This window comes from Acomys minous, assembly GCF_964271855.1.
Source record: "Acomys minous genome assembly, chromosome: 10".
NCBI lineage: Eukaryota > Metazoa > Chordata > Mammalia > Rodentia > Muridae > Acomys > Acomys minous.
Window position 1 is genome coordinate 7,936,892 of NC_140491.1, and position 13,329 is coordinate 7,950,220.

Consider the following 13,329-nt stretch of genomic DNA (forward strand, 5'->3'; position numbering starts at 1 on the left):
TGCTAATCCCAAGACGTGTTTAAAGAAACTCCAGAGTTAGCACAAAGGACAGCCCTGAGCTCTGTCAATTATTTTGGGCAGCGCACGTATAAATCAGGCGGCAACAGGCATGACAAAACTGCTCTCTGCTTTCTCTCGTCATTCCAGTCACTTGGTGATCAGTCATCTGATTAGTTCTGTCTTTTTTTTTTTTTTTTTTTTTTTGGCAAAAGTATTTGAATGCTTCAAGCACCTCGCTTTTCGGCCAGCCGTGGGGATCCCCATGTGTCTGTACAAGCAGTTAGACCTTCACCCTGCTTAGCCGAAGAAACAAACTGAAGCTCAGCATCACACACAATGGTTCTGGGGTAGTTCTGATGATTCTAACGTAAGTGCTATGGTTTGGTTATGACCCGGCTCCTGTTCTGAGCACGTGGCTCCCAGCGAGTGGTTTGGGGAAGTTGTTGTGACCTTTGGGATGTGTGGCTTAGCTGCTGGGGGACAGGACACTGAGGTTATATCCACCTCCCGTTTCAGCCCATGTTTCCCGATCTGTCACGATGTAAGGAGCCTCACCACACTTCCGGCAGCACAGGCCGGCGCCTTTCCTCCCCTCAGTGCCAGCAACACAGGCTGGCCAACTCTGGCCACCATGATGACCTGGTATTTCTTGAGATTATGATCCAATCTGACATATTCCCTCTTCAGTTGCTTCCGCTTGGTCTTGTGTCAAAGCAAAAAGAAAAGTAACTAACTAATGCAGTGAGACTCAGGATAACTTAGACTAGGTTAATGATCATATTGCTCTTCAGTCAAAAGTTTCATGAAATATCCCTTAATATTAGCAAATCACCGCATTGTTTTCAGACCTATCATCCCAAGTCACATCACTATCAGGAGAGAACCCTTTGCATTTCAGGGGATTTTTGTTGTTGTTGTTGTTTGTTTTCCGAGACAGGGTTTCTCTGTATAGCCTTGGCTGTCCACCTGTCTCCGCCTCCAGAGTGCTGGGATTAAAGGCGTGTGCCACCACGCCCGGCTCCCTTTGCATTTTAAACTACCGAGAGAACTACCTATTCTGAGGTCTCCTCTGTCTTATAGCCATGACAGTAAACCTCATGATCTGTTATTCCAGTGGGGTTGTGCTTAGGCCCTTATTAGTCAAGTCATGTATGTATAAGCCTGACCCTCTCAAATGACCTTTAAGCATACTCAAACACAAGAGCATGCTTTTCCTAGAACCCTTCTGATGACCTTGTTAATGGGATCTGCTATCCCTGAAAGCATGCACTTAGCACCATAAAACTTTAAAGAGAGCCAGCTCCTTCTAAGCCAATAAGGAATTTCCCTCATACATGAAGCGAAACGACTAGCTTCTGGAGAAATGGCTTGTCTAAATTTAGTGACAGATTTGGGACAGTCCAAGTCCCTGACGCCCATCCACAAGCTGGAAAGAACCTCAACTTCCCCCCAAGGAGAGAACATTTTCAAGAGGAAAGTTGAAAAAGCAAGTTACTTAACTTCTCCGAATCTGAAGTTTATTCTTACAGGAGAATAAAATAAGATCATCTCCAAGTTTCTTCTGTGTCTAAAAAATCTGGTGACTGCAATTTCCATAATGCAGAATACCAAATGTCCTCCACATTGTGTAAGGATACAAAGCTGCTTCCGTCTTCGATTTAGGAACAAAAGTGTGGGGGGAACGCATGGAGGCTGAGAACAAGAGAAGCCGAGCTGTGGGAGCCCTCTCTCTCCCCAGCTCCGCATCACCCCATCCCAGCAAACCACAGAAGGTAGGGAAGAACTTTCCAATAGCTATCCTGGGCAGCTTCTGCTGTCACTTTCTCCATTGCTGGCAGAAGGAGACTTGGGCAATGTTGTTTGAGTGGATGCCCTAGGGCCATCTTCTGAAAGACTGGTACTCAAAGTGATGGTGTTAAAAAGTGATGAAAAAGAAAAAAATTTTTTTTCTGAGACAGGGTTTCTCTATGTTATCTTGGCTGTCTTGGACTCACTTTTTAGACCAGGCTAGCCTCAAACTCATAGGGATCCACCTGCCTCTGCCTCCTGAGTACTGGGATTAAAGGCATGCACCATCACGCCTGGCAAGCAATGACATTTTTAAAAGGTAGGGCCTAGTGTCATGTGACTGAATCATGGCCGCCCTCAAGAAGAGACCAATACTCCTCTCCTGTAATGGGTTATTTCTGCAAGAACATATTGGTTCTCACAAAAGGGGGGTTTAACACAAAGGAGTCTGGCTCTTCCCCTTTTTCCCCCTTTCCCTCTTGACCCATGACTTCTGGTTCTCACACATGCCTCTGCCTGGTGACGGTAGCCACCATGTTGTATCGCAGTCAGGGTGACTTTATTATGTGTCTGTTCCTTGCCATCCTACTTTGGTTTCTGTTGCTGTGATAAAACACTGACCAGAAGCAACACGGCGGGGGGGGGGGGGAGGGGGGGGAAAGGGGTTATTTGGCTCATACTTCAACATTACAGTCCATCAGCGATGGCATGCTCAGCTTGCTTTAATTATACAACCCAGAACCACCCTTGTAGGGGCAGCTCTATCCACAGTGGTCTGGGCCCTCCCATATCAATCAGCAACTAAAAAAAATGTTCCATATGCCCACGGCCAACTGATGGTTCCTGAACCAAAAGTCCCTCTTTCTGCATGACTCTTAGTTTGCGTCAAGTTGACAAAAACTAGCCACCACATAGGGCATTTGGGTCTCCTCACGAGAATTGTAAGCTAAATAGACTTCTCCTACTTTAAAAAAGTATCCAGCCACAGGCATGCCTTTAATCTCAGCACTCAGAGGCAGAGGCAGGTGGATTGCTGTGAGTTCGAGGTCAGCTTGGTCTACAAAGCAAGTCCAGGACAGCCAAGGCTAGATAGGGAAACCCTGTCTTGAAAAACAAAACAAACAAACAAACAAACAAAGCCATCTTGAAAAACAAACTTTCCAGCCTCAGGTACTCAAGTATTTAATTATAGTAACACACACACACACACACACACACACACACACACACACATACACACACAGATTAAGACAGAGAGAAAAAGACAGAAAAAAAAGGTAGGAGCCTCTGGTTTCCAACCAATAGGAAACAGCTACACCCATTAGCTGTTGGGGGACCGCAGAAGAAGCAGGGAGTTTCCAGATGGCCACTCTCTTCCTACAAATCAATGCTTTAATCAAGTGGGCAATTATACTGCATCCCTGTCCTCCAATCTCCTACAGTAGGACCACTGCCTAAGACCATGGCTGTCCCGTCTTCCTCTGCCAGCCCGGGCAGTGATTGGGTAAGGATGATCTTTGCAACAGTAGACACGGAGTTCCGGAAGGCAGTGGTCCTCATCTTTTCATCATCGTGAGGGCCCAGTGCTGGGGTGTGCCTCTCTAATTTGACATGTCAAGTGATGACATTTTAGAATGGCTTCTTGCATACGTCAGAGCTAACTCCAGCCAGTCCTGTAGCACGACACTGCCACTTCTTGTAGTCTCTTAGATTTTGTTATACAGGATAAAGGGTTGGAGGACAGACATCCTAGGTGGTCCTCGGGGGTTTATGAGTAACCCTCCCTCCTGCGTGGCTGTGTTGAGTAGCAACAGCAGTCCACGCAAAACAGTGCTGGCTATCTATTAACTGACTTAACCCACGGCAACCATAGGCGAGTGAGAGAAGACACGGGGAGGGTCCTTGCCTAAGGTCGAATGCTTAAGTACAAAATCAGGGTGAGAACCTGGATCTTTCGGCTCTTGGGTTCGCGCTTACTCTCCAGTGCTGGAGGAACGCCTGGAACCCCTTCTTCTAGGACATTTGGTGCAGATGCCCTTCTGCCTCCCACAGCTGAGATAGGTTGGCTTCATCTTCCCATTTCACAGGCAGGGTTACCTTACTGATAAACGGTGAAGGCAAGACTTGAATCCGGACCTGTCTGCACAAACTCCTCCTCTCTAACAGTATCATTACCCCCCTCAAACATCTTTCTAGTTGGGGTAGCTCTGTTGTTCTATATAAATTTTCCATGGCTTTAGAAATCCAAGCTTAATGTAAGAATAAAATGTAAAGTAAAGCCGGCAGTGGGGGTGCATGCCTTTAATCCCAGTACTTGGGAGGCTGAGGCAGGTGGATCGCTGTGAGTTCGAGGCCAGCCTGGTCTACAAAGTGAGTCCAGGACAGCCAAGGCTACACAGAGAAACTCTGTCTCGAGAAACCAAAACCAAAACCAAAACCAAAAAAAAAAAAAAAACACACACATACACACAAAACACACACACACACACACACACACACACACACACACACAAAACCCAATAATAGTGGTAATAATTTCAATCAGGTCTCAGGCATGTTTTAAGCACTCTGCATGTATATATTCATAAATTCTGACAATCTCATAAAGATTCTCTTACTTGGGAAGTATAGATTCATTTATTACATAAAATATTAGTTTTGTTATCATGTAGTTTTGTAGTGGGAATTGAACCCAGGACCTTCTCCAACACTGAGCTATATCTCCAGGACCCTTTTCATTTTCATTTTAAGGCAGAATGTTGCTTAATTAACTAGGCTGGCTTCCAACTCTCATCCTCCTGCCTTGGCTTCTATAGTATTTGAAATTATAGGCATTTACCACCCTGTTAAAAAAATGAATAATGAGCAGGGTGTGATGGTGCACATTTTTAATCCCAGCACTCAGGAGGCAGAGGCAGGTGGATTGCTGTGAGTTTGAGGCCACTCTGATCTACAAAGTGAGTCCAGGACAACCAAGGCTACATAGAGAAACCCTGTCTTGAAAAACAAAACAAGAGAAAAAGAAAAAAGAAAAAAAAGGGGGGGGGGGAATATATGCTTGAGGGAGCTGGAGAGATGGCTCAGAGGTTAAGAGCACTGGCTGCTCTTCCAGAGGACCTGAGTTCAATTCCCAGCAACCACACGGTGGCTCACAACCATCTATAATATGATCTGATGCCCTCCACTAACTTTCAGGAGTACATGCAGACAGGCGTTCATATAAATAAATAAATATTTAAAGGAAAAAAGAAAGAAATATAGGGCTGAAAGGGAAGAAAGGGGCACAGAGACAGCAAAATAGCTCTCATAGGAGCAGCTCTGAAGACAGATCCATTTCATTGCTCGTAGGATGCGTATCTCACACACTCTGGTTTCTGGAGCCTTTCGGTCATTTTAATGAACAGATTATGCTTCTCCAAGTTCAATGTCCAAGAACAGAACGGGCTGACATGGCTGGGAGACGGACCAAGCACTGGGATTACCTCAGTCATTAAACCTGAGAAGGGCAAGTAAAGCAGATACAGAAAGGGCAAGGCAAAGTAACAGGGACACACACACGCACACACACACACAGACATGCACGCTGGTCCCTACATGAGCATATACATATTTTAAGTTTTCTTGAGAATATAAAAACTCTGGGCACTGGGACCTATGGAGAAAGGCTGTGGTGGGGTGCTTCTGGGAGTTACCATAATTTGCTGTGATAAAACAGAAACAATTTAAAAACAGTATTCCCCAAGCACCTTTGCTGTCTTTGTGGCCCCTTACTCAATCAAATAGCTGTTGGGGGAGGGGCAGCGGGTAGCCTCCTCCAGGGGCCCATCCTAGGAAATAATGGGCTACAAAGTAGCTCCCTCCAACACTTGGTGGCTCTGATGATGGCCATGGCCTTCTTGGTCCAGGCTGTCATCTGGGGAAGCAGGATCAGAGATTACAAAGGGTAGATAGTGAAGGGAAGGGGGCCAGGCAAGTGTTCCTCCAGCCTCTCAGCTCCAAATGTCTTCAAACACTGGGACAAAGTAGATGTTACAAAGTATACGTTAGAAGGGTTATCAAGGGACCCTTGAGCTCTCCGTGGGACAGACCAGGGTACACTGTGGCAGGGAGGCCACTGCAAAACTCTCCCGTGGTATTAATAAGTCACAACTACAGCAATGCTTTTTATAACTTTTTTTCTGCTGGTTTGTAAATGACTGAGCAAATCCACACACAAAAATGCATCCCTTGTAATGGTCCCTTACTGATTCTAGGCTGTCCGTTGAATTATAATTGGTCCCTTTATTGCTCTTGGTCATAGGCTAATACATGCAGCATTTTATGGGACACCTCCTAACTCACTGCTGCACCTGCCATCCACCAGCTCATGGCACATGAATGGTTGCTTACAGAAAAACCAGAGTGCTGGTCCCTATAACTTGGTAGGTATAAACACATTTAAAAAACAGGCATATTGGAGGCCCGGCATCCCAGTTTCTAACAGTTGTAACACCTGCTCACACACTTTTCTATGAACCTCCTGATTCCTAAACAAAGTCCTCAAGGTTCCCAGAAAGGAACTGGTTCTGCGCAAGTGCAAGCAGAGTCCTCAGAATGCTAAGAGTTAAACAAACAAACAAACAAACAAACAAACAAAAACCAAGCCAAGGGCAGCACAGAACACTGGTAGCCAGCGAGACTGAAAAGTGGCTGCAAGGTGCATTCCTACCTCTGGGTACAAGTTTCCTTTCCTTCTCCGATCCCCCACCCCCACCCCCGCCCCTTGAGCAGGCTCCACAAACAATAAAGCTCAAGTGTGGCCATTCTCCAACCCTCAGAAATTCCACTTTGCATCTCTTTTTATCAGCGTAGGTGTAATGCAGAAAAAGTCTAGAAGTTCAGACTTGTACAGAGAGCTGAGTTTCTTGGGTGTGACCCATTTTAAATCATGTCCTTCAAAAAGTCCCTTTCAATGTTATATTCTACTAATGCAAGGACTCTTCCAGTCACCTAAGAGGAAAACTGAGAGATGTGTGAAGTGAATGCCAGCCCATCGATACCAGGGTACCGGAGAAGATGGAACTGTTTGCTGAGAGGAACAATCATCACTTTCAATTTCTTTTCCTTTTTAAGCAACTTCCGGAGAACAGGCCATTTAAAATAAAATCACAACCGGGAACACCGCACCTAGGTGGATTTCAAACAAAACGACCCATCTTTTAGAAAAGGGGAAAAGCGCAAGCTGTGAAGTTGGAAGGAGTCACGTAGCAATCCGGAAGCGGCTAGAAGACAATTAAGCCGGGTTTCAAAATGACCAGGACAGGATGTGCCCATAGAAAGAAATGTTGTGTGCACCGAGACGCTGCCAAAGTTGCCACTGCTAAGTACCCAGAACTTTTCAAAGGGTTGCCTGGGGTCACTCTGACCCCTCTCCTCCCAAGTTGGCTGCCTGACAAGCACTCTCGCCCTGGTGATATTTGGCGGGAGGGAGGGGGGAGGCGGGAGATGCGAGGAAGAGGAGCAGGGGAGAAGCCTGCCTAAGCACACTAGTCTCAGAGCAGTAAGCATCAAGGTTTCAGTTCCCTCCAAGTAGGGGACAACAAGGTGGCACTGAAATCCTTCCTCCTCCCCCTCCCCCAACAGCGCACCCTTACAGACTCCGCAGCAACGCCCTTGGGTGGTGGGACAGCGCCTTCTCCGCAACAAGGGAGCTCAGGAGCTTGCTGGAGGTGGAGGGCTGCACGGTACCCTACGGACCCAAGGTGGTAGAACCTACCAGTGAGGTGGCGCGTTCAGAGTTCAGGGCTGAGGCGGGGAGCACAGGTGCTCCCGGGAACCCTGAAGATGGCCTGGGCGGGCGGGGCGTCCATGGTCCTCAGCGGGCTATGCTCTTGCGGTTCCCAGGTGCTTGAGTGGGGACCGTTCGACAGTCTCCGCTTCTCTTGCCGGATGAAGAAAACGGCGGGTCCCGAGGCGGCTTGCAGCAACAGGCACCGCGAATGTGGCCGCCCGGGGCGACGGCAGCCGAGGAGGAGGAGGAGGAGGAGGTGTCTGCGCGCGGCTCGCGTTTCCTCCTCCCCAGCTCGGCGAGCGTGGAGGAGGTAGGGGCGGGGACGGGGGACAGCAGCCGGGGATCTCCCTAGTGGGTCCCCCGGGAGCCAAGAACAGGGCTCGATGCCTTCCCTTCCCTTCCGCACCTCAAGACTCTGGCCGGGTGGATCAAGCCAGACTGGCGAGTCACAGGCAAGCAACAGCTGCTGCAGTGCGGGTCCTCCGCGGCCTCCCTCCCCTTGCTCCCCAGCAGTCCATCCTCAACCCGCCCAGGGGCCACCAGGCGCCACCCCACGAGAGCTCCGGAAGGTGCACAGATCGCCGCCCCATCCAGCCTCAGCGCGAAGTCCTGGCCCAGAGTATTCCCCGCGTGCTCACAAGTGATTATGGCCCTTACGGCGGGATGTGTGGTCACACACCGTGTTCTTGATGGCCTATTTATAGCAGATTGCTTTGCCCGTGGCAGCTTTGGCCTGAGAGGCTCTCAGCAGGTGGTAAGGAAGCCCGCGCTCCGCAGGAACCCAGCTTCTCTGCCTGCACTCCTCCAAAACGCACGGGAGATCGCTGCGCAGCACACACGCAGGCCACCCAGCCACCAGCCCTCCCCCGCATCATCCTTCTTGCACTGGGGTCGAGTGACAGGAAGGAGGAAACCCGGCACCAAAGCAGGATGAGACGCTGGCACACTACGCAGGAAAATCAGGGACTCTGGAAAACACCCGGGCTGAAGCGCCCTCCTTGGATTAAACAGCACCAAACCCATCTCGGCCCAGGTGCGGGGAGTGAGTGACGCACAGCCCAGAGCGCGCGCTTTTTCCCTCCCTGAGAGCGGAGGACGCACGCACGCGCGCCTGTGTACACGCCAGAGAGCCACAGAAAGCTCTCAAAGCACCATCCCCGCAGGTTAAAGAGGCAGTTTCACTCAGTAGAGCAGAAGGGATCCAGGAAAAGTGAGCAGTGCAGTGGGAACTACTGGCTTAAATTGTAGCTAGAACACTCTACAGCTGTCTTGTGGGATTAGCTCACTCTTTATTACAGGATAGTTTGTCTGTGTGGTTTCAGATCTGGAAAAAAAAAAGTAAGGAATAGATACAGCCATGGATAGTCTAATGAATAGAATAGTTGATCGGTTTTATGGAAATCGCTCTGCAGAAGAGGATCAGTTTATCCAGTTAAACAATATTATCATCGGGATCATACCGTCACTGTTTCCTGTATTTAACTTCAACCCCGTTGTTGTTCAGTTATCCTTTGTTACACTCTGTGGCCTTCTGTGGCCTATACAGACCATGGCTGCCTCCAGAAGGTCATCATAGCAAGACAGGCGACGGGCTAGCTATTTCAGGAGCATCACAGCCACGTTTCCTGTGTGTCTGTCTGAGAGATGATGTTTGGACCTATTGCTTAACCACCCTGCCTGGCAGTCCCCACCATAGAAGAAAGGACAGAAGATTCCTGGACCATACTTACAGAGCAGGGCCAGAGCCACCTCAGCCCACCATTTCCTTCCTTTTCTTGTCCTCATCCTTCCACGCCCTCCCTTGTCTAGGGCGCAGGAGGCTTAGCAGGCAGGTAGAGAGCAGGTAGCAAAGGAGACAGTATAGAAGTAGCAGGGTGAGTCCTGCAGGCTCCAGCTGGTGCTGGGAAGGGCTCCAGCCAGCAGCTCAGTTCCTCCTAAGCTCCGCAAGTGCCACCTCACAGATGGGTAACTTAGGGACAAGTGACCCGATTTGGGTTGGGGAAGGTGGTGGCCTTAGGACAAGCAGCTATTTCTGTATCACTTTTCTAGTTCTCAGGGACATTTAGTGTCCAGAAAGGAGAATGGGAATTTTGTTGTTGTTGTTTTTGGTTTTTCCAGACAGGGTTTTTCTGTGAAGCCCTGCCTGTCCTGGACTCTCTTTATAAGACCAGGCTGGCCTCGAACTCACAGAAATCTGCTTGCCTCTACCTCTGTCTCCTGAGTGCTGGTTGGTAATGGGAAATTTTTTAGGACCTTATAAAGCAGAATCCATCTATAGCACAATAACGAGTTCCGAACTTTGTTGTTGTTGTTGTTTGACCATTAACTGACTTATTCTAGACACGGGGCTACAGCCTGCCTGCTTCAGCTCTGGAAGAACTAGTAAAGACTCCAGAGCAAAACTGCATGTGGGGTTTGCAGGGCAAAGAGCGTCAAGCAGGAAAATAAATCTGTGGTCACACTGTGCGTGCTGACAGCCACGCGCTGGGCACCCACCTACAAGTGTTCTTGCTGTAGGAAGGAAGTGTGGCTCCTCCCTCTGGGGGAATGGGCACAGGACTCCAGCAGAGGTCCTAACACTGTCTCTAAGGAGCTGGGCCTGAAGTGTGACAGCAGTGTTCCCTCTGGGCCATGCGGATGACATTGAACTGGGGGACTTTAAGCTATCAATAACACTTCTGTGCTTCTGCCTCTCTGAGAGTGAAGGGTGTGCAGATCTTCGACACAGGGGCTCCTGCATGGGCTGTCTTGGTGGCTTGATGGTAAAACCACCACCTGTAGGGCATGCCTTTAATCCCAGCACTCAGGAGGCACGGGCAGGCAGATCACTGTGAGTTCAAGGCCAGCCAAGGCTACACAGAGAGACCCTGTCTCGAAAAAACAAAAACAAACAAAACCCTCCACCTGTTTCAGTCATGGATGCTGCTTGGTTGTTTTTGGACAATCTCTGCCCTGGCCTCCCGGTCCCCAGAGCCCCCTACAATCCTTGAGTACTGCATTCTTTTCTGGGCTCCCTCTGGAGAGTCACTCCTAGGCTTCAAATTCAGTCATTTGCTGTATCAGTCATTATTTGTTGGCGAGCACTGGCAATGTTAATACCAGCTCTAAGAGAGCTGCAAGCGCCAAAAAGCAAAACTTGCCATTCCAGCAGGAAAAACAGAGACAAAGAAAACAGAGGCCACTTGGCTTTTCAAATGTTAAAGAAGCCACTTACAAATCCAGTATTAAAAGTCTTTGGTTAGCAGGGGCATGGTGGTGCATGTCTTTAATCCCAGCACTCAGGAGGCAGAGGCAGGCAGATTGCTGTGAGTTCGAGGCCAGCCTGGTCTAAAAGTGAGTCCAGGACAGCCAAGGCTACACAGAGAAATCCTGTCTCAAAAAACTAAACAACACAAAAGTCTTTGGTTAAGGCTGGGTGTGCCTTTAATCCCAGTACTGTGAAGGCAGAGGTGGGCAGATCTCTGTGAGTTCAAGGCCAGCCTGGTCTACAGATCAAGTTCAGGACAGCCAGAGCTTTTTACACAGAGAAGGTTGGGGGTGGAGGTAGGGGAGTCTTTGGTTAATGTGCCTCTAAATGGTGAGAGGTTCAGCAGAGGCTTGCCTAAACTGCATGAAGGGCAGGGTTTGATGCCCACATAAACCAAGGGTGGCTGTGCAGCCTGTACCCTGGCGCTGTGGAGGGAGAGGCAGGAAGACTAGCAGTCTGAGGAAGCCTGGGCTATATGAGACTCTGTCTCCAAAAATATAATATCTAAACCAAAATACAATTGGAAGATTTCTCGCCCCCCTCTTTTTTTTTTTTTTTTTTTGTATGATTGTTTTGGTTTGGTTGAGACAGGGTTTCTCTGTGTAGTCTTGACTGTCCTGGACTCACTTTGTAGACAAGGCTGGCTGGGAACTCACAGAGATCTGCCTGCCTCCTGCCTCCCAAGTGCCAGGATTAAAGGCGTGCGCCTCCACCTATCTGTCAATTTTTTCCCTTTTGAGACAGGCTTTTCCTATAGAATCAAAACTGTCCTGAAGCTTGAAATCCTCTGGCCTCGGCCTCCCGAGTGCTGGAATTACAGATGTACCCCAAACCTGGCTATACTAAATCTACAGTCTAGGTATTTAAATGTTCACATTCCCTAGGAAATCAGCCCGAGTGTTTTTGCCACAATACATTTTTATTTTATTTTATTTTTATTTTTATTTTTATTTTTATTTATTTATTTTTTTTGGTTTTTCGAGACAGGGTTTCTTTGTGTAGCCTTGGCTGTCCTGGACTCACTTTGTAGACCAGGCTGGCCTCAAACTCACAGCGATCTGCCTGCCTCTGCCACCCGAGTGCTGGGATTAAAAGCGTGCGCCACCACGCCCGGCTACATTTTTACTTAGTTCCAAAATGTGCATGTTGAGGTAAGAGGTTTGTTTTTTTGGGTTTTGTTGTTGTTGTTGTTTGGGTTTTTGTTTGGTTGGTTGGTTGGTTTTTCGAGACAGGGTTTCTCTCTGTAGCCTGGGACGTCCTGGACTCGAACTCACAGTGATCCTCTTGCCTCTGCCTCCCGAGTGCTGGGATTAAAGGGATGCACCACCACACCTGGCTAGGTAAACGAATTCTTAATCAGTGGTCCCTTTCCATAACCGCTACCAGTAAAGTCAAAAGCTCAGACTCCTAGGGTGACAAAGCTGCTCCCCAGGTCTTCGGGTTCTCACTGCCTGCTGGTGGCTTCCTGGACAGATAGGTGGACAGGCTCCTGAGCAAGTCCACGGTCAGTGGGAAAACACTGGAGACTGGAAGGAGGCAGCCTCCCAGCTGCCTGAGGTGCCTCCCTGTCAATCCCAGTTTAAGCTTCGCTTCGGAAGAGAAAGCCAGGTTACATCCCAGAGCTTTAGCTAGCTCCAAGAGCAGTTCCTCATGACAGGAAAACAGATTAAAGTCAGGAACAGAGCTGCACACACTGACTTGCCTCCATACTAGGGCCTTGAATTTAGTTTCCGAAAGGCCCAGGAATGACAAAATATAACATAAAGAGTTAAAATGAGCAGTTAACCAAGGCAGATTTTGCGCTCCAGCAGCTCTGGTAAACAGACGTCTCCTGTGAGAAGAACTGTTGTCTGCTATGGAAGGGACCACATAAATCTATGTGGAAAACAGACAGAGTGTGCGCTCAGGCCCTGGTGCAGGCTTCTGTGAAGTATCTGATCTCCTTTTATGGACAAAGCAGATAAAACACTGAACGCTGGCCCCACTTCCCTTTTCAGCAGCCTCTCCTGCCTGTCGTGGCTCTCTACACAAGCTCCGTGAAGCTTTCTGATGGCCTCCAGCCTTTATGTGGGGTTCCAGCTTCTGATGTGAGCAGGTGATGTGTGTGGGCACGGAACACAACGTGGGTAGCACACCACGCTTTGTTATGAAGTCTTTTCACATGTTCTCAGAGCTAAAGTGATTTCACCCAAAGTGGGTAAGCTGAGTAACCTTCCCACCACACAGGCTCCTCTTCATCTTATGCCCTGTGCATCATCCTGCTGCATCCTGGGAAATCTCAGCTGCACAGTTAGCTAACAGCTCCCTGCTTCTGTCCTCACTCTCCATAATTATTCTCAACATGGGTGTTAAAGTATCCACTGGGTCATTTGAACCTACCCATGGATGCTCAGACTTTCCAGAGTAGAAGTCAAAACACAGTTTAATAATGCCATAATAATTATTAACAATTAAATAAAATAATAGACAATACTGTTATAATTGTTGAATGAAAAAAGAAATAAAAAAGAAAGGAAAGGAAGGA

At 48.4% G+C, this 13,329-nt stretch overlaps 1 protein-coding gene across 2 annotated transcripts in view; it reads right to left on the bottom strand.

Annotated features, from left to right (window-relative positions):
• The window catches only part of TBC1D1 (TBC1 domain family member 1), a 192,564-nt gene extending 184,026 nt beyond the window's left edge, over window positions 1-8,538 (bottom strand). The window contains exon 1 of one of the 2 annotated variants that reach the window (XM_084799507.1): window positions 7,544-8,538. The gene's annotated coding sequence lies outside the window, so the exon portion shown is untranslated. The remainder of the gene's footprint in view (window positions 1-7,543) is intronic. The other variant, XM_084799508.1, reaches the window with a different exon arrangement.
• Between the last annotated feature and the right edge of the window lie 4,791 nt (window positions 8,539-13,329).